Raw genomic sequence first — 27,668 nt, forward strand, 5'->3', positions numbered from 1 at the left:
TATGTTTTATTTCCATTTAGAAAGCAGTAAAACTTTCATTTCTTCTAACAAAGTTTACACCCATAAACCTCTCAACATTGGATTCATCTGCCACTTATTTGACCATTCCCTTAATGTGTCGAATTCTTCTGTATCTTCCCTATTCTTTCAAATCTACCTGCCGATTCACTTCTCTTTGTATCGTCTGCAAACTTTGCAACAAGGCCATCAATTCCATCAGGTCCATCAATCCCATCATTCAAATCATTCTCATATAATAAAAAAAAAATGGTCACAACACAAAGCCATGAGGAACACCAATAGTCAAGGTAATGAATCAGAAAAGGATCCCATTCTCCCCGCTCTTTTCCTCCTGCTAAGCAGCACTTCTTGAATCCGTGCTGGTATCTTTTCAATAATACCATGGGTTTATAGTTTGTTAAACAGCCTTATGTGTGGCAGCTTGTGAAAAGCCTTCTGAAAATCTATGTCCACAACATCAACGTATCTACATCGACACAACATCAACATATTTGTCTATCTTATTTTTTTCTTTCTTCAAAGAATTCCAACAGATTAGTCAGGCAAGGTTTTCTCAAGGAAACCATGCCTCCGACAAGCTATTCGTGCCTCCCAGAATCCCTAAACCACATCCTTTACAATCAACTCCAACATCGTCCCTACCACTAAAGTCTGATTATCTGGCCCCTTGTTTCCTATCTTCTGCCTTTCACATTTCTCAAAGAGTGGGGCGACTGGGACGTTCCGGAGTTTGGAGAACAATTCCAGTCCCATCATGCTCGGAGTCTCTTTACATCCACTGAGTAAGCTTGGGATATTCCCGACTGATCGAGTTTCTTTTCACGGTTCAAAGACCGATAGGCTTGGGAATTGATCATTACAAATTGTCCTGTGATTACACAGCTTGTACCTTGGTTTACTAGGTGGCGCAGCTTGAGGGGATGGAAGTCCTTGTTCCATCTTGCATCTCAATAAATAAGTAAATAATAGATTTGGGGCATCACATCTGAACTGCGGAGGAATTTGGGGTGGGAGAAAAAAAATGATCAGTGGTCCTGGTCCAGGTGAGTCCAGCAAATAGGATAACCACTGAAAAGTGACTGCTAAGCAGCTAAGAAATAAGTATAGGAATCAGAATCAAAAGGTTAATATACTCTGCATTGTTATGTAAAGTGCGTGCGCTTGTTACAGGATCAATTAGATTAGGGAGTTAAAAGTGTGCCTCAAAGACTGGAGGAAGATTGCTGATATTCATGATACTTTGGTCCCACTTTTGGGGAGGAATGGAGATGATTTGATTGGACAGGGTACAGCTGAATCATGCTCGGACTGAGGTCCTGACAAGTCACATAACTACGGCTATAGACAGTCTTTCACTAAATTGCAGGGAAATGGGTTCAACAGATTGGAAATGTTATGGATGATGTTTAAGTGTATCTTGTTTCTCACTTCTTCTGGCAGCAATAGTGTTAACTTTGATGTCTAAATATGTGGATTTGATCCCAGGGACAGTGAGGACATACGACCCCCAACTGACGACACTGAGTCAGGACCTATTTGTTCATGGTCACCTTCAATTGATTATTCTTGGCAAACTTGTTTATCCAAATAGAAGCTATTTACATAGAGCTTGATAAGGGTAGGCAGTGCATGTATCTACATTGATTTTACTCAGGCGCTGGGCAAAGTCTTTTTGGATGGTAATCCGGAAAATTCAGATGCATGTGGTTGGCAGGGAATTGGCTGTTTGGAGTCAGTACTGGCTTTCGCATAAGAGACAGGAGGAGTGGTTGAAGGAAAACATTGGAGCTGGAGGTCTTCGATTAGTGGAGTTTCACAGCGATCTATTATGGGACCTCTGCTGCTTGTAATGTCTCCAGATGTCCTGGATGAAAATGTAGATGGATTCGTTAGTAAATTAGCAGATGATACCAGGATTGACGGAGCTGTGGATAGTACAAGGGAGTGGCAATAAATACAACAAAATATAGATCAGTTGCAGATATAGGCTGAGAAATGGCAGATGGAATTTGACCCAGAGAAATGTGAGGAACTGCAACTCTGCAGGGCAAATGCAAAGAGACAGAGTGTTTTAGAGTGTTGCTGAGCAGAGATCATGGCATCCCCATTCATTGCTAGTTGAATGTAGCTACACAGGTTGATATGTTGCTTCCGAGAAGCTTACAGAATGCTTTCATTTATTTGTCGAGGTACTGAGTTCAAAATTCATGCTCCAACTTGGTAAAACTCTCGTTGGGCCACGTCAGGATCACTGCATAACGTTCTGGTGGCCCCACACTTGGAAGGATGTGGAGGCTCTGTAGAGGGTGCAGAGTATGTTTACCAGGATGCTGCCTCAGTTAAAGGGTGTGTACTATCACAAGAGGGGTAATAAAATAGTTGTTTTCACTGCAACTCCAGAGACTGAGAGGTGATCTGATGCAGGAAGATGGAGGGATTTGGACATGGTGTAGGTAGGAGGGATTAGTGGGTTTGTTTACCAATGACGGACTGGGCCATATTTACTACTACTGACAGGCTTTTCCGTACAATGGCATTGATGCTTCCATATCAGGCCTCGAGAAAACCACTCAATATACTCTCTAACATACAACTGTGGAAATTTGTCAATGTTTCAGCTAACATGTCAAATTTTGTCAAGCTTCCAAGAAAGTATAGCGTTTTTGGTGACATTCAAAATCTACTCAAATTTCTATTGAAATATAGCCGCCGAAATACCTTCTTTACAACAGCATAAATATGTTGGGTCCAGGTTAGGTCCTCTGATATATTCACACCCTGGAACTTAGCTCCCTCATTTAATTTTTGATCCCTCCATGAGGATTGGCGTGTGTTATTCTCTCAACTATTTTCTGTCACCTGTCCTCATACCTGAACCCTTTTCAGTGCAACAGCACTCCAGAAAGCATGCTGTGGAATTCTTCCATGGGCAACAAAGTCAATAGTCTGAGATAACGGAGCTGCAAGCTGAATTCACTGTTCTTTGTTTCTTGTCAATTCACAGGAAAATATGTGCGAAAGTCTGAGATGCATATTCCCACATAGCTGTCCAGAACACAGCATGCAACCGTTTGGTAAGTAAAGATCTGTTAAGAGCTCGTAAGAACAATGCATTCCAGTCATCCACAACTCTCTGAGTCAAAGGCCTACCTCTCATGTGCCCTTTGAACCCATGCCTTCTCACTCTAGATGCCTGCCCTTTGGTATTTGACATTTCAACCCCGGGAAACAGATACTCCCTGTCTAATCTATCTGTGCCTCTTTTAATCTTATAAACTTTTATCTGATCCCGCCTCAGTCTCTGGTGTTCCAGAGAAAACATTTCAGCTTCCTTTCCAATTGTATCCAGTCTCAATTGTAAGCCAAGCTGATGCTGAGGAAATACACCTCCAGAAATATGATTTTGATTTCTGCAATGAGTATGTGTGTGTATGGCAAATATCCATCAGCATTTCCTGGTGAATGATTCAGAGCACACGACTAATGATAAGAGGATGTTCATCATGACATTGGAGTTGTTTCCTTCTGTGTAATAAAGTACTTCAATTTGCTGCATCCGACTACCACTTCTGAGCTGTTATCATTTGAGAATAAAAAATGCTAAAAGTCCAAGTGCAACTATTTTATTTATATTTTCTGCCAATTACACTACTGACAGTTAGGGCAGAAATAAATGGCCGTGGTCAGGGCATTCTTCACCATGTCAGTAGCTTCCTCTTGGGTTTCAGTGCAGTCCAGTACACTTCCCACGTGGAGACTGAGGAGAAGCATTACACTCAGATCTAGAATAATTCTTCATTGCTGTTTCTGGAGCAGTTTGGTCTTACCAGTCAGAGTTGTTATTCCTTGGCTGAACGCCCAGACCCGTGGACCTCTCTTAGCCTGGCCTCTACTTATTGACCTATTTGGTACGGCTGATACTGCCGAGAGCCAAAGCGGAAGCCCCTGTCTCCAGACAACATAGAACTCAGGGTCATTGAGGCACAATGGCCTCCAAACCTAAAGCTTGTGGTCCTCTTTCAGGCCTTTATTTTTTGCTATCCCTTATTTTAAGCATTGGCACAATTTCACATTCATCATAAACCACTTCCTCCTGTATCCAAACCTTTATGAATCAGGTTTTCTATCCGATTCAATGTTAAATGTTAATTTTATTCCATTTTTATGGCTCCAAGCTTTCAGTAACAAATGAATATTGCTGACCTTGTATTGTAGATTGGGAATTGCACAGAGGGTTAGGATCACCTAAAGTCTGGATGGTGACAATCTTCAATCTTCCACGACTCTTCAGTCAGTGATAAATGGATGCTTTAGTTGTGTCAAAATAATTCGTCATCGGCTATGCACTATCTCTATTTATTTACTCTTTGAATAATTCATGTCTTCCTGTTGGAATTCTTTGAGGAGAATACAAGTAGGATAGATAAATGGGATGCAGCGGATTTTGTTTATCTGGACGTTAGGAAGGCCTTTGACAAGTTACCACACAGATGGCTGATTACCAAAGTAAGAGCCCACGTTATTACTAGAATGCTACTAACATTGTTAGGTCATTGGCTGATTGGTAAGAGGCAGCAATTGGGAATAAAATGCTCCTTTTCCGGTTACCTGCCAGTGGCCAGTGGTGTTCCACAGTGATCGGTGTTGGGATCACTTCTTTTTTTTTTTGCTGTATATAATGACTTAAATGATAGAATAGATGGTTGTGTTGCCAAGTTTCAGATGTTAGAAAGATTCGTGGAAGGGCATGTAGTGTTGAGGAAACAGGTAGAATAGGAACATACAGAACATAGAATTGCAACAGCACAATACAGGCTCCTTGGTCCACAAAGCTGTGTCAAATATGTCCTTTCTTTAGAACTTTTGCATTATGCCGATGACCTTTTGCTTTAAATTTCTAATGTTAAGACTTCATTACCTTTCGTACTTCCTTCATTCTCCTGTTTTTGCCAGTTTTCAGGGCATAAAATAAATTTTCATAAGAATGAACATTTTCCTTTGAATAATTTGGTATCAATTAATAGCAACCTTACCTTTAAAATTGTAAGAAATCAATGTAAACACAAGGAAATCTGCAGTTGCTGCTAATTCGAGAAACACACACAAAATGAAGGTGGAACGCAGCAGGCCAGGCAGCATGTATAGAAAGAAGCATTGTCGATGTTTCGGGCCGAGACCATTCGTCAGGACTAACTGAAAGAAAAGATAGAGATTTGAAAATAGGAGGTGGAGGGGGAAATGCAAAAATATAAGAAAAGACCAGAGCGCGTGGGTTGAAGCAAAAAGCTAGAGAGTTGATTGGCAAAAGGGATACAGGGCTGGAGAAGGGAAAGGAACATGGGAAGGGAGGCCTAGGGAGAAAGAAAGGTGGAGAGGAACACCAGAGTGAGATGGAGAACAGGCAGCGTGATGGACAGAGAGAGAACAAAAAGTGGCGGGGGGGGGGGGAAATAACTAAATCAGGGCTAGGGTAAGAAGGCGAGGGGCATTAACGAAAGTTAGAGAAGTCAATGTTCATGCCATCAAGTTGGATGCTGCCCAGACGGTATACAGAAAAAGGAAGACATCTCCTTCGTCCTGGAATGAAAAGCCTCATCCCAAGAGCAGATGCGGCGGAGACGCAGGAATTGCGAAGAGGGGATGACATTTTTGCAAGAGACATAGTGGGAATACAAATAGTCCAGGTAGCTGTGAGATTCAGTCGGCTTATAGAAGATATGTGTAGATAAGCCGTCTCCAGAGATGGAGACAGGTAGATCAAGAAAGGGGAGGGAGGTGTCGGAAATGGACCAGGTAAATTTGAGAACAGGATGGAAGTTGGAGGGAAAGTTAATGAAATCAACGTGTTCAGCATGCGTGCAGAAAGCAGCACCAATGCAGTCGTCGATGTAGCGAAGGAAAAGAGGGGGGCAGATACTCGTATAGGCTTGGAACATGGACTGCTCCACAAAGCCAACAGAAAGGCTGACGTAGATGGGACCCATGCGGGTGCCCCTGGCTGCACCTTTGGTATGGAGGAAGTGGCAGGAGCCAAAGGACAAATTATTGAGAGTGAGAACGAATTCCTCTAGACGGAGTTGAGTGGTGATAGACGGGAATTGGTTTGGTCTGGAATCCAAAAATAATCGGAGAGCTTTAAGACCTTCTTGGTGGGGGATGGAGGTATATAGGGACTGCACGTCTATGGCGAAAATATAGCAGTGGGGGGCAATAGAACTAAAAATCACTGAAAAAATTCAGAACATGAGAAGTGTCACGAACATAGGTGGGAAGGGATTGAACAAGGTTGGATAAAACAGTGTCAGGATACGCAGAAATGAGTCCGGTGGGGCAGAAGCAAGCTGAGACAATAGGTCTACCTGGACAGGCATGTGGATTTGTGGATCTTGTGCAGGAGGCTGAGACGGGAAGTACAGGGTGTGGGAACTATGAGATTGGTGGCAGGGGATGGGAGCTCCCCTGAGCTGACAAGGTTGGTGATGGTGTGGGAGACAGTGGCCTGGTGCTCCTTAGTAGGGTCATGATCGAGGTGTAAGTAAGAGGAGGTATCAGTGAGTTGTCGCTGTGCCTCGGCCATGTAGAAGTCAGTACACAAGGCCACGACAGCGCCCCCTTATCAGCGGGTTTGATACTGAGTTTGGGGTTGGAGCGGAGAGCAGAGCTTTCGGAAGAAGTGAGGTTGGAAGTGGAACAAGTGGAAGTCCAGATGGTTGATGTTCCGTCAGCAGCTAGCAATAAAGAGATCCAGAGCAGGCAGAAGACCAGAGCGGGGTGTTGATGAAGAGGAGTTTGGTTGAAGACGGGTCATCGGTGGGGGTGGGAGTCCTTGCCGAAGAATTAGGCTCGTAGACGGAGCCGGCGGAAGAAAAGTTCAGCATCATGGCGTACGTCGAACTCGCTGAGGTGTGGGCGAAGGAGCACAAAGATGAGGTCTTTACTGAGGACAGAGCACTCTGCCTCAGGGAGTTGAATGTCGGAGGGGATGGTAAATTCCTGGCACGGGTGAGAGATAAGATCACAGGGGAGAGGCTGGTGAAGTCGGTGGAGAGGGGAGGATTAGGGTGAGAGGAAGGTGGAGCCTCTGAGGGTCCAGGAGCTGACGATGGGATTGAGGGAGAGGAGAATGCAGAGTGGTGCTTGGGGAAGGTCAGACAGGAGTCACAACCGCTGCACGTGAAGACCCGGCCTGGTGTTCAAGGCTGGAGTCGCAGTTGGGGTCTGCGCAATTGCGTTGAAGGTGTCCATGGTCGTTGGAACTGGCATTGATGATGCTGGAGTCCGGGTTTTGAATATGCCCTGGGTTGCTGTGGCAGCCGAGATCGACGGCGGGGCCATTCCATGGTCTTTGGAACCAGCATTGATGGTGCTGGAGTCCGGATTTTGAATATGCCCTGGGTTGCTGTGGCAGCCGAGATCGACGGGGGGCCATTACATGGTCTTTTGAACCAGTATTGATGGTGCTGGAGTCCGGGTATGAGAGAGTGTGAGATGTTTGAGAGAGCCATGGTTTTCAAGGGACATTGGAAGATTATTTCGAAAAAGAGAAAGATCTATAATAAATATAGGCAGCATGGTGTAAATGACGTGTTTGAGGAATATAAAGAATATAAATAAATTTTCTTAAGGAAGAAAATAGAAACGCTAAAAGAAGATACGAGTTTGCTTTGGCAAGTATGGTGAAAATAAATCCTAAAGGTTTCTACAGTTATATCAATAGCAAAAAGATAGTAAGGGAGAAAATTGGTCCCTTAGAGAATCAGAGTGGACAGCTATATGTGGAGCCAAAAGAGATGGGGTCGATTTTGAACAATTTATTTTCTTCGGTATTCAATAAGGAGAAGTAAATTGTATCGTGTAAGATAAGGGAAACAAGTATGGTAGTTGTGGAAACTATGATGAGTAAAAAAGAGGAAGTACTGGCGCTTTTAACGAATATAAAATGGCAAAAGCCTTTGGGTCCTGACAGGATTTTCCCTTGGACCTTGAGGGAAGTTAGTGTAGATACAGCTAGGGCTGTGACAGAAATATTTCAAATGTCATTAGAGACGGTCATCCCTACTTCGAGACACACCGCTAATTCTGCGACACCTCTGGTGCCTGACTGCATCGGTCTCGACCATTGCTCTGGATTCATCAGCTGCGTGGAGAGCATTCACCCCTGCATGGGCAACAGCTTGCTTTATGTATCGTACTACCCTGACTTGCATATTGACTTTCATCCGCGAAGGTACAATATCCATGGTCGAACCTGACCAGCGGAGGGCCATCAACAGCATGTCTGACTATGGCCCCCTCTCCTGCTGCGATGAGGCCAAGTATATGTTGAATGAGCAACGACTCATATTCCGATTGTGTAGCCTCCAATCTCGACGGCATGAACATTGATTTCTTCAAATTCAAGAAATGAATATCCTGTGCTTCTTCCGCCCACTCCACCTCAGCGTTCCTTCGGATCCCCCCGCCCCATTCTGGTGGCTTTTTACTCCTTCACTTCCCCTCACGCACCGCCATGACCTCCTCATCAATTCTGTCTGGCTCTCCATCTCTTTTGTGTAATCCCGTGGTCCTGCGTCTCTCCTGTTAGATTCCTTTCTCTTCATCTCTTTGCCTTTTCTGCCTGTCACTCAGCTCTTCACATAATCGTTCCTCCAGAAACCAGACCCCTCCCGCACTCACTTGTCCTTCTACTCCTCCCCCATCACCTAATTCTGGCTTTTGTCTCTTTCTCTTTAATCAGAATGAAGGTTCCCAGCCCGAGCTGTCGACTGGTTGCTGAGTTCCTCCAACATTCTCTGTGTGTTTGCTTCTGTTTGTTTATTGATTAAAATAATCAGACTGGTTCAGTGGAAGAGAAATTTGTGGAATGGTCAGAGACAGTTTCATACAGTAGTTTATTTACCCAGGAACATGCCATTTCAGTTGTAATCTGTGTAAAGAGGTGGTATTACAGAGAGTTCTTGCGGTGAAGGATCCTGAATATGAGCAGTGGCAGATGTTTAAGGAGAAGGTTCGTTAGAGCCGACATTTATCCCGATCAGACAGAGGAATCACAGGGAGCAAACAACAGTCTGTGGTTAAAAGAGTTCAAGGTAAATATTAACTCAGAGAACAAACAAAGAGGCAACGACAGGGTGGACAAAACAGTCGGGATTTTTCCAGTAACTCATGATGCGACAAAAGATAAAAATATCAAGGAAAAACAGATTAGTTAACTCAATAATTTCCATTAGTGTTTTCAGTGGGGACACAGCAAACATCCTACAGATATCTAACGGTGACATTTCAATGCTGTGCCATAATGTGTAGCAATCACCATCAGGGGTGATAAACTAATGGGACTAAAAGCAAAAATATCCAGTTCCCAACGACCTGCACCAGACGGTTTCACAGGAAGGCTGGAGAGAAAGTAGAAACATTGGAATCTGTCAAAAATCACTGTTACAGAAAGGTCCCAGTGGAGCTGAAAACCATTGCTGAAGGGTGGAAGAGAAAGGAAAACAAAGTAGGTAACTGTACTGGAGTCTATAATCTGTGAAGAAATGACAAGTCATTTAGAAAAGTTTAATGTCATTGAACTAAACCAAGAGGGTTTACAGTCAGATTCAGACAGCACAGAAACAAGTCTTCAGCTCAAATGGTCCACACTGACCAAAATTCCCATCTGAGCTTCTGGTCTGTAACCGCCTCACCACGATATTATGAACAATGTTATCCTCCGTCCTTGTCCCATTTCCCACCTTCTGACCCATATCCTTCAAAACCTTTCCTTCCCATTAGCCTGTCCAAGTACTGCTTCAATGTACCTGATTCAACCACTCCCCCAGTAGCTCATTCCATTTGCTGACCAGCCTGTGCTTGGAAATGTTGTCCTTTAGGTTCCTATTAGATCTCCTCTTAAACCAATGCCTTCCGGTTCCTGATTCCCCAACACTGGCAGAAAGACTGTTTTATTCGACCCACACTGCAATACACCTCTGCAATACCAGCACTCATTCTCTGACATTCCAGGGAAAATTGTCCAAAACACCTTTCACAATTCAGTCCTTTGAGATCCAGTCACATCCCAGTAAATCTCCTCTGCACTCTTTCCAGCGGAATGGTGTCTATCATACAGCAGGGCGACCTGAACTAAACTCTATTTGCAAAATGCGGCGAAACCAACGTGGTGTACATCTGCACCATTTCTTCCCAGCTTCTATATTCGGTGCCCTGACTGAAGGACAGTGTTCCAAACCCCTCTTCACCACCCTGTCCATCTGGAACCTGGTCTTGGACCCTGTAACCTGGGTTACTGAATATTAAAACAACACACAGAAAATGCCGGTGGAACACAGCAGGCCAGGCAGCATCTATAAGGAGAAGCACTGTCGACGTTTCGGGCCGAGACCTTTCACCCAACACTCAGGTTGGAGGAATAACACCTTATTCTTACCCCATCCCTGACATATTTAGTTTTTTTCCCCTTTCTCCCTTTATTTTTTCTTTCTCTCTCTGCGCATCACTCTGCCTGTTCTCCATCTCCCTCTGGTGCTCCCCTCCCCTTTTCCTTCTCACTCGGCATCCCGTCCCATGATCCTTTCCCTTCTCGAGCTCTGTAACCCTTTTACCAATCACCTCTCTGGCTCTCAGCTTCACCCCACCCCCTCCGGTCTTCTCCTGACATTTTGAATTCCCCCCCACTTTCAAATCTCTTACTATCTTTCCGTTCAGTTAGTCCTGACGAAGGGTCTCGGCCCGAAACTTCGACAGCCCTTCTCCCTATAGATGCTGCCTCGCCTGTTGCGTTCCACCAGCATTTTGTGTGATACCAGAGTTTTGAGACTTTATAGGGGAAGTTGGAGAAGTGTGTCTTTGTACTTTCAGGGGCATTTACCACATGTAAGGCAAGTGCACAAGACAAGAGCTCTGTGCTGGGAAGGAAGTGTGTTAATATTGATTGAAGTCAGGTTATCATACTGAGACAGAATAACGTGTAAGGAGGATATAATTGGTGGAGTTTTCCAGGGATCATCAATGACTTATTGATATTAATGACCCGATGAAAGGGCAGAATGTGCGGAATCCACGGTGTCAATGATGGGGAACGTGATGAGGGGACGTGTTGTGTTTGAACATCTGGTCTCTCCAACAAGACATGGGGAAGCTGGTGAGAAGAATACTTGGTAAATGAAGCTTAATGTGGTAAAGTGTGATGGCATGCAGAGAAGCAGGAGGAAACAAAAGTCAGACAATTATTTATGTAGAGATAAATTGTCAATGAGAGAAATAGAGAGGCGGCAATGTGTTCTCCTGCACAACAAAGTAGAGATGGGTGTAGTGAGTGGTTCATAAAAACATATATGACCAAGGTTCAGAGGTGAATGGTTCATTGATATTTATTGCTGTAGAGAAATAGAGAGGTTTTGTTACAGTGTCAGACAAATGCACAATGATGGATTTTGCAAAGTTAAAGCAGGTTATGACACAGACAGAGAATAATAGGTTCCTGAGGATTGTTGACGAAAAGAAAGATTTGGGGTACAGGTACATAATTTCATGAAGGTGCCAACACAGGTAGACAAGGTTGTGAAGAAGGTGCACGTCATGCTTGCCTTCATCGGCAAAAGGCTTTGAGAGGAGCTGGGATATCATATTACAGTTGTACAAATCAATAATGAAACCACACCAGGAGTACCCTGTGCAGTTCTGGTCACCACGAGAGGAAGGATGTGGTTCAGCTGAAACGATGCAAAAATGATTCACAGGAATGTTACATGGACCGCGGGATTCAGTTACAAGGAAAGATCATACTGACTTGGACTGTTTTCCACGAAGTGAAGGAGGCTGACAGGTGAAATGGTAGAACTTTATAAAACTAAGAGAGGCGTAGACAAGCAGAATCACTTACCCAGGGTGCAAGTATCAAATATGACAAGGTGCAGCTTTAAAATGCCAGGGTGAGTACTTAAAGGTGGGCATTAGTGGAGGTAAGATTAGTGTCTCCGTAAAAAGGGAGGGTGGGGAATAAATCGATCAGGGATGGGCTAAGAAAGGGAGGAAGTTTATTAACGGGTTTGAAAAAATCTATGTTCATTCCATCAGGTTGGAGGCTACCCAGACGGAATATGCGGTGTTGTTCCTCTAACCTGAGTGTGGCTTCATCGTGCCAGTAGAGGAGTCGTGGATAGACATATCAGAATGGGAATGGGACGCGGAATTAAAATATGGGGCCACTAGGAGGTGCTGCTTTCTCTGGCTTTTCATGTCTATCCACGGTCCCAGAACAGGAACACTGCAATCCAGTAACGTTGCTCAGTCTCCTTCATCCTTCAACGCTGGCAGATGGTATCTATTTGGTACTACATATGCCGAATTGTAATAACCCCTTGACAGCGTTTGTTCAGCCTGCCAGCCGAATCTGTAACTGCCATCAGCAGAAGTTGTGATATTACTGGTGACATAGCTATTGTCCGTACAGTTAGCTAAATCTGATCCCATTACCCCGTAGATGCAATAACGGACTTCCCACTCATTCTCGTGAAGTTGTTTCAGAGATTAGGATTCGTGCAGTCCATTATAAGAAATTTAATGTCAGCGTTCAAAACAGTTCCATTGGCAAGAGTAATTTCTCTGGGCAGTTCAGACCAGTGCTCCCTTCACAGATCTAACATTGCTACTAAAGTAAAACACAGACTCAATCTTGCCCAAACCTCAGCACCTGCAACTGGCTTTCGCACGGTGCTGACACCGATCGAAGCTTGTGTCTTCCTTGCTCTCAGCAAAGGATCGGCTATCTCGCCTCGGTTCAGCCACATCGAATTGTCTTCAATTCCAAAAGGAAGTTACAGACTATAACGTACGATGGTCTACACACACAAATTGCTTGAAGAACTCAGCAGGCCAGACAGCATTAACAGAAGAAGTACTTTTTTTTTCAAAGATGCTGCCTGACCTGCGAAGCTCCTCCAGCATTTTGAGTTTGTTGCTCGAAGTTCCAGCAGCTGTAGATTTCCTCTTGTTTGCCAATTGTGATGATCGTTTGTCAGAAAACGTGTGGTGAAAAAACAGCGCAGAACCTCAGGATACTGACCACCACCCCTTTCTAGTGAAGATGCAAACTATCCCTTTGGTATCGATCACCCCTGCAGAGGTGAAGTCCCAGTGATTGGGTGAATGCAAGTCGGCTTTTTCCATGGGGGTTGGGAGGTACTACAACCAGAGCGCATGAGTTAAGGATGATGGGTGAAAGTTTAAGGAGAACAGGAAAGGAAAATTCTTCACTCAGACGGTTGTGAGAGTGTTGGAACGAGCTGCCAGAATGAGTGTTGCATGCAAGTTTGATTTCAATATTTAAGAGAAGTTCGGATAGATGCGTGCGAACGATCCCTGCGAAAAGCAGAGAGGGGTAGAGAGGGAACGATGTCCTTAGTGGTGGGGTCCTGTTGAAGGTGGCGGAAGTTGCGTAGGATAATATGCTGGTTCCGGAGGCTGGTGTGGTGGTCTGGTGGGGTCAACAACCCATTGTGCTTTTCCCTTAGATAACTTCTTCTCCTCTCCTGCCTAACCCCTCCCTGCTTCCCCTCCCCACCCCTTGATCTTTCCTCTGATTGGTTTTCCGCCATCTTCTTCATAGGGCCCCTGCCCCCTGCTTCTTTAGACCCGACGAAGGTTCTCGACCAGAAACATTGACTGCTTTTTTCAACTGATGCTGCCGGCCCTGCTGAGCTCATCCAGCTTTTTTGTACGTCCAGTAAATGGTTGACTCGTGCATCAGTCTTTACATTAATTCTTACTCATAGACTCAACTCACATCGGTAAAGGCATATTTTTTTGAGGTTTGCAAAATGGCTTTGTGTGGGTGAGATTATAGTTTACAAACCTGATCACATTGTTTATGAAAAATGGTTGATTGATGAAGCCCGGGTTGGATATTGTATTAGTCGAATTTGAAAAGCTTTCAACAAGGCCTCTCATGGTGGTTCGGAGGGAGATTCCCTCTGTGTCTGATCCCGGGAGTGTGTGATGGGACGGTGTGGAGGGAGATTCACTCTGTGTCTGACCCCGGGAGTGTGTGACGGGACGGGGTGGAGAGAGATTCACTCTGTGTCTGACCCCGGGAGTGTGTGATGGGACGGGGTGGAGGGAGATTCACTCTGTGTCTGACCCCGGGAGTGTGTGATGGGACGGGGTGGAGGGAGATTCACTCTGTGTCTGACCCCGGGAGTGTGTGATGGGACGGGGTGGAGGGAGATTCACTCTGTGTCTGACCCCGGGAGTGTGTGATGGGACGGGGTGGAGGGAGATTCACTCTGTGTCTGACCCCGGGAGTGTGTGATTGGACGGGGTGGAGGGAGATTCACTCTGTGTCTGACCCCGGGAGTGTGTGATGGGACGGGGTGGAGGGAGATTCACTCTGTGTCTGACCCCGGGAGTGTGTGATGGGAAGGTGTGGAGAGAGATTCACTCTGTGTCTGACACCGGGATTGTGTGATGGGACGGTGTGGAGGGAGATTCACTCTGTGTCTGACCCCGGGATTGTGTGCTGGGATGGTGTGGAGGGAAATTCACTCTGTGTCTGACCCCGGGAGACTGTGATAGGACGGTATGGATCGAGATTCACGCTGTGTCTGACCTCGGGATTGTGTGATGGGACGGTGTGGAGGGAGATTCAATCTGTGTCTCACACCGGGAGTGTGCGATGGGACGGTGTGGAGGGAGATTCAGTCTGTGTCTGACCCCGGGAGTTTGTGATGGGACGGCGTGGCGGGAAATTCACTTTGTGTCTGAAACCGGTAGTGTGTGATGGGACGGTGTGGAGGGAGATTTATTCCGTGACTGACAACGAGAGTGTGTGATGGAACGGGGTGGAGGGAGATTCACTCAGCGTCTGACCCCGGGAGTTTGTGATGGGACGGTGTGGAGCGAAATTCACTCCGTGTCTGACCCCTGGAGTGTGTGATGGGACGGTGTGGAGGGAGATTCACTCTGTGTCTGACCCCGGGAGTGTGTGATGGGACGGTGTGGAGGGAAATTCACTTTGTGTCTGACACCGGTAGTGTGTGATGGGACGGGGTGGAGGGAGATTCATTCTGTGTCTGACCACGTTATTGTGTTATGAAACGGTGTGGAGGGAGATTCACTCTGCGTCTGACACCGGGAGTGTGTGATGGGACGGTGTGGAGGGAGATTCACTCTGTGTCTGACCCCGGGATTGTGTGATGGGACAGTGTGGAGGAAGTTTCACTCTGTGTCTGGCCCCGGGAGTGTGTGATGGGACGGTGTGGAGGGGTTAACGATTCAATGACCGACTCCCAGACGGGCAGAGGGAGAATCACTGTTCCTTGTTCCTGAATTCCAGAGCATGCTTGTTCCAAGGACTGGATCAGAAATGAAGACCGGGAAGGGGGGGGGGGGGGACGTCACGTGATGACATAGGATCGGGACGCTGGAACCCAGTCCTCCCGTAAAAAAGTTACTACGGGATTCACGTGTGTAATCATGGCGATTGCCATGACCCGTACAATAGAGGGGGGTAATGTTGTGTTTTTTTTCTTTCACAACATTAGTAAGGGGGGTATTTTGTTTTTTTCTTTATTTTCTATTTTTCTTCTATTGTTTTGCCTGGATGATTGGTGGGGACACACATAGCAACATGGTGACTTCTAAAAAGATTTCCCAGGATGCAATGAAAGTTGAAAGATTAGGTATTATTATAGATTGGAGTGACATAAATAAAAATAATGACTAATTTATTGATTTTTTAAGTTTTAATGTTAGTGGGCTTAATGGACCAATAAAAAGAAAAAGAATTTTAACATATAATAAAAAAATGAAAATAGATATTGCTTTCTTACAAGAAACTCATTTAACGGATATAGAACATTAGAAATTAAAATGAGACTGGCTTGGAAATGTTATTGCAGTTTCACTTAACTCAAAGGCAAGAGGAGTTGCAATTTTGGTTAATAAAAATTTACCAATTAAAATAAAAAATATATTAATTGATTCGGCAGGAAGATATTTAATTATACATTGTCAATTTTTTTTCAGGACTATGGACTCTTATGAATATTTATGCACCAAATGAAAATGATGTAAAATTTATATAGGAGGTCTTTTTGAATTTGGATAATGCACATGATAAAATATTAATAGGTGGAGATTTTAATATTTTGTTTAGATCCAGTTTTAGATAGATCAACAAAGGCTATTACAAAATCAAAAGTAGCAAAATTAACTCTATCATTGATGAAAGATTTAAATTTGATTGATATATGGAGAAGAATCAATCCAAAAGAAAGGGATTATTCATTTTATTCAAATAGACATAAAACATATTCAATGATAGATTTTTTCCTATTATCAACAAATACTCGATAGAGTGAAAAATGTGGAATATAAAGCAAGAATATTGTCTGATCACTCTCCTTTAATAATGACAATGATAATGATAGATAAAGAGGAATCAATTTATAGATGGAGATTTAATTCAATTCTACTAAAACGTCAAGATTTTTGTGATTTTATGAAAAAGCAGATACAGTTCTTTTTAGATACAAATTTACATTCAGTTGATGATAAATTTATATTGTGGGAAGCAATGATAGCATATTTGAGAGGCCAGATAATAAGTTATACTTCTAAAATTAAGAAGGAATATAAGATAGAAATAGATCAATTGGAAAAAGAGATTATAAAATTAGAAAAAAAATCTCAAAGAAATATGACAGAAGAAAAACGAAGGCAACTTATTAATAAGAAGTTAAAACATAATACACTCCAGACATATCGAACAGAAAAAGCAATTATGAGATCTAAACAGAGATATTATGAACTAGGTGAATTTCTTGCATGGCAGTTAAAAACAGATCAGATTTCTAAAACAATAAATGCAATTCGAACAAAAGTGAATGAAATTACTTATAAACCTCTAGAAATTAATGAGGCTTTTAAGAATTTTTATTCTGAGTTGTATCAATCAGAATCAAAGAATGATGACGTTAAGATAGAAGAATTTTTATCACAAATAACTCTTCCAAAATTAAATACAGAAGAACAGAAGGGATTAGGTATGCCTTTTACATTGAAGGAAGTTGAAGAAGCTTTGGGATCACTTCAAAGTAATAAATCTCCAGGAGAAGATGGTTTTCAACCTGAATTTTATAAAAAAAAGTTTAAAGATTTATTAATTCCTCCTTTTATGGAGTTAATATATCAAGCGGAATGAACGCATAAACTTACATAATCTTTTTCAACAGCTATTTTAATAGAATTGCCAAAAAAAGATAGAGACCTTTTAAAACCAACATCATATAGACCTACTTATTTATTAAACACCGATTATGAAATAACAGCAAAAATCTTATCTAATAGATTATCTAAATGCTTACCAAAATTAGTGCATATGGATCAAACAGGATTTATCAAAAATAGACAATCGGCAGATAATGTAACTCGGTTATTTAGTATAATCCATCTAGCACAAAAGAGGGAGGAAATGAGTGTGGCAGTTGCTTTAGATGCAGAAAAAGCATTTGATAGATTGGAATGGGATTTTTTATTTAGGGTATTGGAAAAATATGGACTAGGAACATCATTTATAAAATGGATTAAAACCTTAAATACTAATCCCAAAACTAAAGTAGTGACAAATGGTCAAATTTCAACATCATTTCAGTTGACCAGATCAACTAGGCAAGGTTGCCCACTATCACCTGCTTTATTTGTGTTGGCAATAGAACCACTAGCTGAATTAATTAGAATGGACCCAGATATTAAGGGTTTCAGAGTTAATCGGGAAGAATACAAGATTAACTTTTTGCTGATGATGTTCTACTTTATTTAACAGATCCATTACATTCACTACGCAAATTATCTTATAGACTAGAAGAATATGGGAAAATATCGGGTTATAAAATAAATTGGGATAAAAGTGAAATTTTACCTCTTACTAAAGGAGATTATAATCAATGTCGATTAATAACTCAATTTAGATGGCCAGCAAATGGTATAAAATATTTAGGTATAAGAGTTGATAATGATATAAAATCTTATACAAATTAAATTATTTACCACTTTTGAAAAAAATTCAGGAAGATCTTGAAAAATGGATGGCATTACCAATAACATTAGTAGGTAGAGTAAATACTATAAAAATGAATATATTCCCTAGATTACAATATTTATTTCAATCATTACCAATACAATTACCCCAGAAGTTTTTTCAAGTGTTAAACAAATATGTGAGGAAATTCCTCTGGAAAGGTAAGATGTCAAGAATATCGTTGGAAAAATTGACATGGAAATTTGATCCAGGAGGATTACACTTCCAAATTTTAGGAATTATTATAAAGCAAATCAACTTAGATTTATTGCATCTTTTTTCGAGAAAGATAAAAGCGGCATGGATTAGAATAGAATTAGATAAAGTAGGAGAAAACGTACCAGAAGATTTTATATACAAATGGGAATCTAAAAGGATACGGGAAAAGAAAGAATCTCCTATATTAAAACATTTGATTGATTTATGGAATAAGATAAATGTTGATGATGAGACAAAAAAATCTTTATTAGAAAAGAGATCTTTAATTCAAAATAGACTTATTCCTTTCACAATGGACAATCAACTTTTATATAATTGGATTCAAAATGGGATTAGATATATAGGGAATTGTTTTGAAGGAGGTATATTAATATCATTTGATCAATTAAAGAATAAATAAAAAATATCAAATAACACTTTATTTTGTTACTTTCAATTAAGGGCTTATTTAAGAGAAAAAATAGGTCAAACAATGTTATTGCCGAAATCTAATGAAATAGAAATTTTTATTCAAAAAGGAAATAATAAAAAAAATATATCTTGTATGTATAATTTGATTCAAAGACAGGTATTTAAACAAGGAGTCCATAAGTCAAGACAATAATGGGAAAGTGATTTGAATATTAAAATTGAAGAAACAAATTGGTCAAGACTGTGTCTTGATAGTATGGCAAATACAATAAATGTTCGGTTAAGATTAGCGCAGTATAGTTTTCTACATCAATTATATATTACACCAAAAAAAATAAAAAAAATTAAATCAAAATTTATCGGATCAGTGTTTCCGATGTAACCAGGAAACTGGTACTTTTTTACATTCGACATGGTCTTGCTCTAAAATTCAACCTTTTTGGACAAATTTAAAACTTTTACTGGAACAAATTACAGGAACACCATTTCCTCATAATCCAATATTATTTTTACTAGGTGATATTGAAGGGATAAAACCGAAACTAAATAAGTATCAGAAAGAATTTATAAAAATTGCACTGGCAGTAGCCAAAAAAGCTATTGCAGTTACTTGGAAATTGGATACACATTTAAGTATAGACTCTTGGAAGAAAGAAATCTATGGTTGTATTCCATTAGAAAAAAATACTTATAATTTAAGAGATAAATATGAAACATTTCTGAAAATTTGGAGCCCTTATTTACAAAAGACAGGATTAAATCTAAAGATGCTCTGAAGATGAAACAATTGCTTATTAGGGGAAAGAAATAAATATACATATTAAAGTTATTACGAATTCCATGGAGCATGTGGAGATCTTCCAACAACAAGGCATACTTTCTTTCTTTCTTTTTTTTTTCTTTCTTTCTCTTTTTTTTCTATAGGGCAGTTAGGGGGGAGGGGTTAAGTGGAGGGGGTAAGGGTTATATACATTGTTTTTTCATATTTTACTTTGTAACCATTTAAAAATGCAATTAAAAAAGTTTAAAAAAAAGAAATGAAGACCGGCTTTATTACATATCCACGATTGAAAGATCCTACACTGAGGCCGATCTGCATTGCTGCAACTCTAAATCGAATCTACTTGAAATCAGTTCAAGCCAGGAAGAGGTATTTGTCAGATGAACTGAAGAGCAGTATATATATAGATAGATAGATAGATAGATAGATAGATAGATAGATAGATAGATAGAGAGAGAGAGAGAGAGAGAGAGAGAGAGAGAGAGAGAGAGAGAGAGAGAGAGAGAGAGAGAGAGAGAGAGAGAGAGAGAGAGAGAGAGAGAGAGAGAGAGAGAGAGAGAGAGAGAGAGAGAGAGACAGAGCTCCCTCCATACGGTCTCATCACACACTCCGGGGCTCAAAGTCAGAGATAGGCTCCAGCATCACCGTCCCAACTCACACTCCCTTGATCAGACACAAAGTGAAGCTCACTCCACACCTTCGCATCACACACTCCCCGGTTCAGACACAGAGTGAGTCTCCCTCCAGTACGTCCCATCACACACTCCCGGTGTCAGACACAGAGTGATCTCCCACCACACCGTCCCATCACACTCTCCCGGGGTCAGGCACAGAGTGAATCTCCCTCCACACCGTCGCATTACACACTCCCCGGTTCAGACACAGAGTGAGGCTCCCTGTATCTTGCCATCACATTCTACTGGTGTGAGATACAGAGTTCCTTCCACACCATCCCTTCGCGCTCTCCCTTGGTCAGACGTAACGTGACGCTCCTTAAATTCAAACTTTAATGATAGTAATTTATTTTCACAGAATTTTGTTGAGAAATCTGTCCGCGACCAAGGCAGTTCATACTGGATTGGAAAATGCAACTATGGGTGAGATTTGTGGTATGGTAAGTTTCTGAGAAAAGAGTGAGTCGGGGACGGGTAAAGGCTGAGTGAAGGGAGTGGGCAATGTGTTTAGTTTGGGGACTGACACAGTCTGCGAGAGGGGAGTGGGCAGTGAGATTAGTTTGGGGACTGACACAGTCTGCGAGAGGGGAGTGGGCAGTGAGATTAGTTTGGGGACTGACACAGTCTGCGAGAGGGGAGTGGGCAGTGAGATTAGTTTGGGGACTGACACAGTCTGCGAGAGGGGAGTGGGCAGTGAGATTAGTTTGGGGACTGACACAGTCTGCGAGAGGGGAGTGGGCAGTGAGATTAGTTTGGGGACTGACACAGTCTGCGAGAGGGGAGTGGGCAGTGAGATTAGTTTGGGGACTGACACAGTCTGCGAGAGGGGAGTGGGCAGTGAGATTAGTTTGGGGACTGACACAGTCTGCGAGAGGGGAGTGGGCAGTGAGATTAGTTTGGGGACTGACGCTGTTTGCTAGAAGGAGTGGGCAGTGAGATTAATTTGGGGACTGACACAGTCTGCGAGAGGGGAGTGGGCAGTGAGATTAGTTTGGGGGCTGACACAGACTGCGAGAGGGGAGTGGGCAGTGATATTAGTTTGGGGACTGACACAGTCTGCGAGAGGGGAGTGGGCAGTGAGATTAGTTTGGGGACTGACACAGTCTGCGAGAGGGGAGTGGGCAGTGAGATTAGTTTGGGGACTGACACAGACTGCGAGAGGGGAGTGGGCAGTGAGATTAGTTTGGGGACTGACACAGTCTGCGAGAGGGGAGTGGGCAGTGAGATTAGTTTGGGGACTGACACAGACTGCGAGAGGGGAGTGGGCAGTGAGATTAGTTTGGGGACTGACACAGTCTGCGAGAGGGGAGTGGGCAGTGAGATTAGTTTGGGGACTGACACAGTCTGCGAGAGGGGAGTGGGCAGTGAGATTAGTTTGGGGACTGACACAGTCTGCGAGAGGGGAGTGGGCAGTGAGATTAGTTTGGGGACTGACACAGTCTGCGAGAGGGGAGTGGGCAGTGAGATTAGTTTGGGGACTGACGCTGTTTGCTAGAAGGAGTGAGCATTGATATTAGTTTGCGGACTGATAAGGGCTGTATGGAGAGCGTGTGCAATTGGCTTTGTTTGGGGATTGACAAAGTCTGTTGGTAGAGTGTGTGCAGTTGAATTAATGTTGGAACTGACATGGGCTGTGGGAAGAGAGTGCGAAGTGGGAGTGTTTTGGTGGTTGACACAGATCTTTAGGGAGAAGGCTAGGTATTGGGTTTATCGTGGGGACTCGCGCGGGGTCTTGGAGTGAAAGTGGGATGTACACGTATTTTGGGGACTAACACGGGACTGTGGGGAGAGACTGGAGCTGCAGAGCTCTTTTGGGAACTGACCCAGGTTGTGGGAGAGAGTGAGGCAGTGGGAACACTTTGGGGCCTAGCACATGTCTGTGGTGAGGGAATGAGGGAGGGGTGTACATAGGGGACACACACAGATCTGTGGGGAGAGAATAGTTCAGTGGGAGTACTCTGGGGACTGAGACACGTCCGTGGGGAGAGCATGGGAAGCGGGAGGTGTTTTGGTGATTGACACAGGTCTCTAAGAAGAGGGTTGAGCAGTGGGATTATTTTGGGTTCCGGCACGGGGCTGTGGGGAGAGAGTCAGGCAGTGTAGTTTGGACTGACACTGATCTGTGTGGTGGGAGTGGTGAGTCTGAGTACTTAGGCAGAAAACACAGGCCTGTGGGGAGACATTGAAGATGTGGCAGCATTTTGAGGACTGATATTGGGCCTTGGGAGAGACTGGCGCTGTGGGAATATTTTGGGGACTGACAAAGGGCTGCAGTGAGAAAGTGGACCATTGTGAAAATTCTGGATACTGACACAGGGCTGTGCTGGGAAAGTGGGATTGTGGGAAATTTTGGGGTGCCGCAGGACGTTGGCGAGAGTGGGCGTCAGTGATTTTGGGGACTAACACACGGCTGCCTGCTGAAGGTACGCTGATATTGCTTACCCCTTCTTGATAGGAGAGTGGCCTCGAATATCGTGTTCCAAATGAAGGCTGGAGTCTTCGAATGCATTGAATGTGGATGGTACCCTCACTTTGAACATTGCAGTGAGGATAAGCGTTGCTTCATCTGCGAGAAGTCGGCGCTTCTGTGCTCAGATCTTTCTGAAAAGATCCAAGATCTCTGTCAACAGTCAATAGGGTCGACTTAAACAAGTGGCAAAACCGTCTTTATCTCACCGACTCACATTACATCATCAGCTCTGCCCCTCACCCTTGCCTTATTATCTTTCCCTCTATCGCAATCTTACCCACCATCTCGCCCACTCTTCACCTTCGTTCCTCTAAACACCCTCTCTCATCCCTCTCCACTCCCGCCTCTTCCATTTCATCCGCATTTTCTCTCTCCCGCATCTCGCCTCCCTTTCCCCGAACTCTTCCTCTTCTATCCCTGTCTCTCTCTCGATTCTCTATTCCCCCTCTACACACTCTCCCAATCCCTCTCTTTCCCTTTTATGGAACTCAACTCGCTCTCCCGCTTCTGTCTTCAGCTACTCTCACCTCAATCATGCGCGTCAATGTTCTCGATACCCCAGTCCTGTGGAATAAGAGTGCATGTATTCGCCTTATCCGTGCCCCTTGTAGTTTTGTACAGCTCTACATGGTCACAAAATAAAGCCTGAAAATTTCCGACTGCACCATAACTCAGCTCCTAAAATCCTGGCAGAAACTTCGGAATTCTCCCTCTGTAATCTTTCCAGTTCGTTGAGAGTGTTCTCAGAGCAAGGCAAGCAGAACTAAACTCCATACTCCATGTGCGGCCCGACCGACGTCATCTGCAACTGCAACGTGACCTCCGACTCGACTCAGTGTCCTGACTGATGAAGGCCAGCGTGTCAAATATCCTGTCCACCAGTATCGCATCTTCTCTACCGGATTCACGGTCTGTTTTATTATCTGTGACGTAGACCACCTGAGATTTGTTCTTTTGAAGGATCAGTGGGGCGCTAATATGTAAAAATTACCGTCAAATGCAACAAGCTAATAAATGCCGCAAAAAATTGTGGAGGTGGTGCTCATACGTTCAAGAAAATGCCAGCGGAAGGGAAGAAGGTGTTTCTGGATCATTGAGATTTCGGCCTCCTGTTTCTCGTCAACCCTCCTTCCCAGACGACCATCCTTGTCACCGTCCGCCACGACTTCCTCTGCAGCCCAGTCCGTTTCCGCCACCGCATTCTTCTTCCACACTTCTTGACTCTAGCAACCCTCCGTTCACTGCGCTGCGTGCCGTCTTCGTCATCTCCTCCTTCTCCAACACCTCTCCACGTCTCCCTGATCTGCTTGATCCCCGGCAGGTCCACCCCGCTTCCATTAACCGTCTTCCTCCTTTACACGTCTCCCTCTCACTGTTTATATAGAAGTATGGCGAGGAAGGGGGAGAGGTGACGTCTAGTGTTACACCAACCAGCTCCCTTCAAACGGATATTGATCTCTCGTTTCTGAGCCTTTGCTCTGTTCTGTGTGAACAGGCCGATCGTTTGTTTGGACAAAACTTCATCCCGAGTGGGGTGGTGGGCGGATGGGGTGAGGGTAGATGTGCGGAAGAGATGCGTTAGACCACTTTAGACCAGAGCCAGTGCAGACACCCCTTGCGGCCAATCCGCTCAATAACAGGTAGACCAGTTTGGATGCTTCTGGATGGGAGGAGAGGGGTGCAAATTACCAAGCAGGGAAAGTCTCACCGGTCAGGTCTCTGACAGAGACTATGGCTCTGTGGCTCAGAAAGGAAAGGAGTGAAATTTGGCGAGCTTTATCCTGAGGGTAGTCTTTGTTAGGTGAGCAGAAAAGAGGTACTGAGGACGAGAACGAGATTTCTCAATGGTATGCGGTCGATATACTAACCAGTATATAGGCAGGAAAATGGAGCCGGTTCTGCAAACTTTGAAAGAACATTCAGTTTAAACTGTGACTGAAATGTTAGGATTTGGAACGAAGTCTTGAGATATCTGTATCACTGGGCGCTCCTGCTCGGAAGCTGCGACCTCTGCAAACCGAGCGGTTTATTTCATTTCAATTTAATTCATTTCAAGTTTATTTGCAATTCCATCACATATGACCGCCAGGGCCAAGCTTCAAAACACAATACCAACTGTCACACGATACACCAAGATCACGTAATATGTATAAAATAGCAAGTTAGCAAGCATATGTAGGGTATCAGTGAAATATATTCACGCTTTATGTACAGGCGCACACACGCACGCGCGCGCACGAGCACATGTATATATAATCAGCTTGAGGTCCTAGGCAGTGTAAAAGCCACCGAAATCTAGAAATTACAACAACTGCTCTTGTGTTCTGCCGAATGAACACTGGGAGACAGCACAGACTCCTGCCTGGAGATCGCGCCACACCGCCCCTCGTTGTGCAGCTCCTTCATTTTCTCCGCCATCTGGCAACTCTCTCAGTTTACACCTGAACCGGAGTGGAACTAATATCCCAGCGGGAAGGTTTGCCATTAAGAAAGGGGTCGATGTGTTGTTTAAGCCAGAGTTGCAGGGGGATGATAACCAGAATGATTGAACAGAAAGTTGAGTCATTGTTGGGACAGATGTTGTCAAGACCTCAGATAAAGTCAGCGAGCAAAATGTTGAACCTGCTGGATCTCATGTTCTGAGCTACGTCCATTTCAAAGCAATAAGTATTATACGAAGAGCAGATGAGCTCAGGGTCGGAGCCAACGATTGAAAGCATGAGAGTTTAGCCATTAGTAAGATTTGTTTGCAGGAGGGGCAAGTCTGTTAGCTCAGCCTTCCAGTTTACTGCTGTTTTTGTCGTACTAATGTTTATATAATTTAAGCTAAGGTGAGGCTTCAGAGGTGGAACTGAGGAATGAGAAGGGTATGAACTCGTTCATGGGGCAACATTATCGACCACCGTACAGTCGGGGGATTTAGAGGAACAAATCTGTGGAGAGTTCGGAGTCTGTTGTAAGAGACATCAGGTTGTGGCATCGGGTGAGTTTAAGATTCTTGGTACTGACTGTGAAAGGACCACTGGGATAGTTTTCTTAATCAGTTAAGGAAGGAACCTTAATCAGGAGATAGTTATTCCCAATGAGAGAGTGCAATACTTGATCTCATCCTAGCGATTAGGACACGCCAGGGGTCAGAAGTGTGTGTCAGGGAACAATTTGCATCTAGTGTTGGTAATGCCATTAGATACAGGATAAGTATGGAAAAGGATAGATGCAACCTCGAGTTAAGTTTAGTTTTGAGGTTTATAACAATACGGGACGCAAGTAGACCAGAGAGCTTGTATCTTTTACCCGTAGGATGGAAATGTCTAATATTAGAAGACCTGCATTGAGGTAAGAGCGGGTAGGTTCAAAGGAGATGAATTTGGCAAGTTTTTGTCGTCACAGAGATTGGCGGGTAATTGGAAAGTTCTGGCAGCTCTGGTGGTGGAGGTAAATCCATACAGACTTTTAACTGGCTCTTCTATAGGTACGTGGGTGTGCAAGGAATGGAAGGAGACAGATGTCGGGAGAACAAATTCAGAATTGAGATATCACAATTCTTGAACCAAAGGGTCTGTTCTGTTGTGTGATTTACCTTCTCTGCTCTGTAGAAAGAGCAGAGTGATCTGACCTCATCCGGTGGAAAGTGCAGGGAGTTAGTTTGTGAAAAGGAACTTGACGATTTATCGATAACAAGAGGGAACGACCAATTCACAGAAGGCATACGGCATGAAAAAGACGCACAGAGACACCATCTTCAAAGGGACACTGAAAACCCCCCTACAATGCTTTTGTATCACAGACACAACCCTCGTCGTAATAAGAACACGCCCCTCATAGTGACAGCCACACACTGATAGACCCGGTACTGCAACAAGGAAAATTCCTCGCTGTGTGCATAGGGGTGATAGAGATATATAGAGATGTATTTAGACCGAACGTGCAGGATACAGGAACCTGGGTGACAGACAGTGCAGATCCAGAGACCCCTTGTGACCAACCCGCTCAATAGCAGGTAGACCCTTTGGATACTTCTGGATGGGAGGACAGAGGTGCAAATGCTGAAGCTGGGGAAAGTCTCAACGGTCAGGTCTCTGGCACTGACTGTGGTTCTGTGGCTCAGCAGGTATGGGTTGAGATGTGGCGAGCTGTATCGATAGAGTGTTCCTTGTTAGTGGAACAGAAAAGAGATACTGTGGATGAGAACGAGATTTTTCAATGGTATGTGGTCCCCAAAGTACAAGGATATAGCTAGGATTGGGGAGAATGCCTTATGAGGCATTCCTTTTCTCCTTGCAGCGACCGAGGAAGAGAGATGAATAGGTCGACGTGTATACGATAATGAGAGGCATTTATCAGTGGATAGTGTTACGAAGGATGAATAACTCTGGTGGGCAGAAGGGTGCAAGGTTGTCAATGTCCCCCTCCCCTGGGAGAATCACAAACTGTTGCTGTTACCACGCTGCTAACGAGAGAGTAGGAGAGACAAAAGAAAACATGCCAGGACATCTGTTACCGATAACAGCCTGAGAGAGAGTTATGTTTATCCACCATGTTATGACTCCCGAAAGACGTATGGCTGCGGAGAGGGCTGTTTACTTGGTACTATTCTGTTCATTAAAATTCCTCAGTGGGCAGCCGGAGTGGGCTGGTTTGATGGGCTAAGCCATTCAAAACTGATTGACACCTGAGACCCCGTGAGTGGGGATAAAAGTGAGGTCTGGGGTGTCACCCCCTCAGACGCAGCAGGAGACACACTAGTGATCATCAGAAACCCACGAGAAAGTGTGGGGCATCGGGGACCGAACGGATCGGTCAATTTCACTCACAGCGGTTATAGCAAGGCCGGTGGGGGCTTGTGTGTGTGTCCACCTTTGCCGGAGTGACGAGTCCACCACGGAAGAACGGTCTAGCTAAAGAACAGAGGGGTCATACCTCAATGGCCACAACGAAACGACGGATCCAGAAAGTAAAGGAAGGTTTGGAAGACAATAGCTGTCACTGTTTGATCGTCCTCTCTCTCTC

At 43.9% G+C, this 27,668-nt stretch overlaps 1 long non-coding RNA gene across 2 annotated transcripts; it reads left to right on the top strand.

The window, feature by feature from the left end:
• Window positions 1-8,935: 8,935 nt before the first annotated feature.
• On the top strand, window positions 8,936-27,586 carry LOC132388569 (uncharacterized). 2 transcript variants are annotated; one of them, XR_009510275.1, is made up of 4 exons: window positions 8,936-9,110; window positions 20,547-20,611; window positions 22,644-25,641; window positions 26,943-27,586. It is a non-coding gene; the product is annotated as an uncharacterized LOC132388569 (long non-coding RNA). The 2 variants fall into 2 exon arrangements; XR_009510274.1 differs by lacking the exon at window positions 26,943-27,586 and having other exon boundaries at window positions 22,644-26,502.
• Window positions 27,587-27,668: the final 82 nt, after the last annotated feature.

The sequence above is a fragment of the Hypanus sabinus genome, unplaced genomic scaffold (genome assembly GCF_030144855.1).
Source record: "Hypanus sabinus isolate sHypSab1 unplaced genomic scaffold, sHypSab1.hap1 scaffold_352, whole genome shotgun sequence".
NCBI lineage: Eukaryota > Metazoa > Chordata > Chondrichthyes > Myliobatiformes > Dasyatidae > Hypanus > Hypanus sabinus.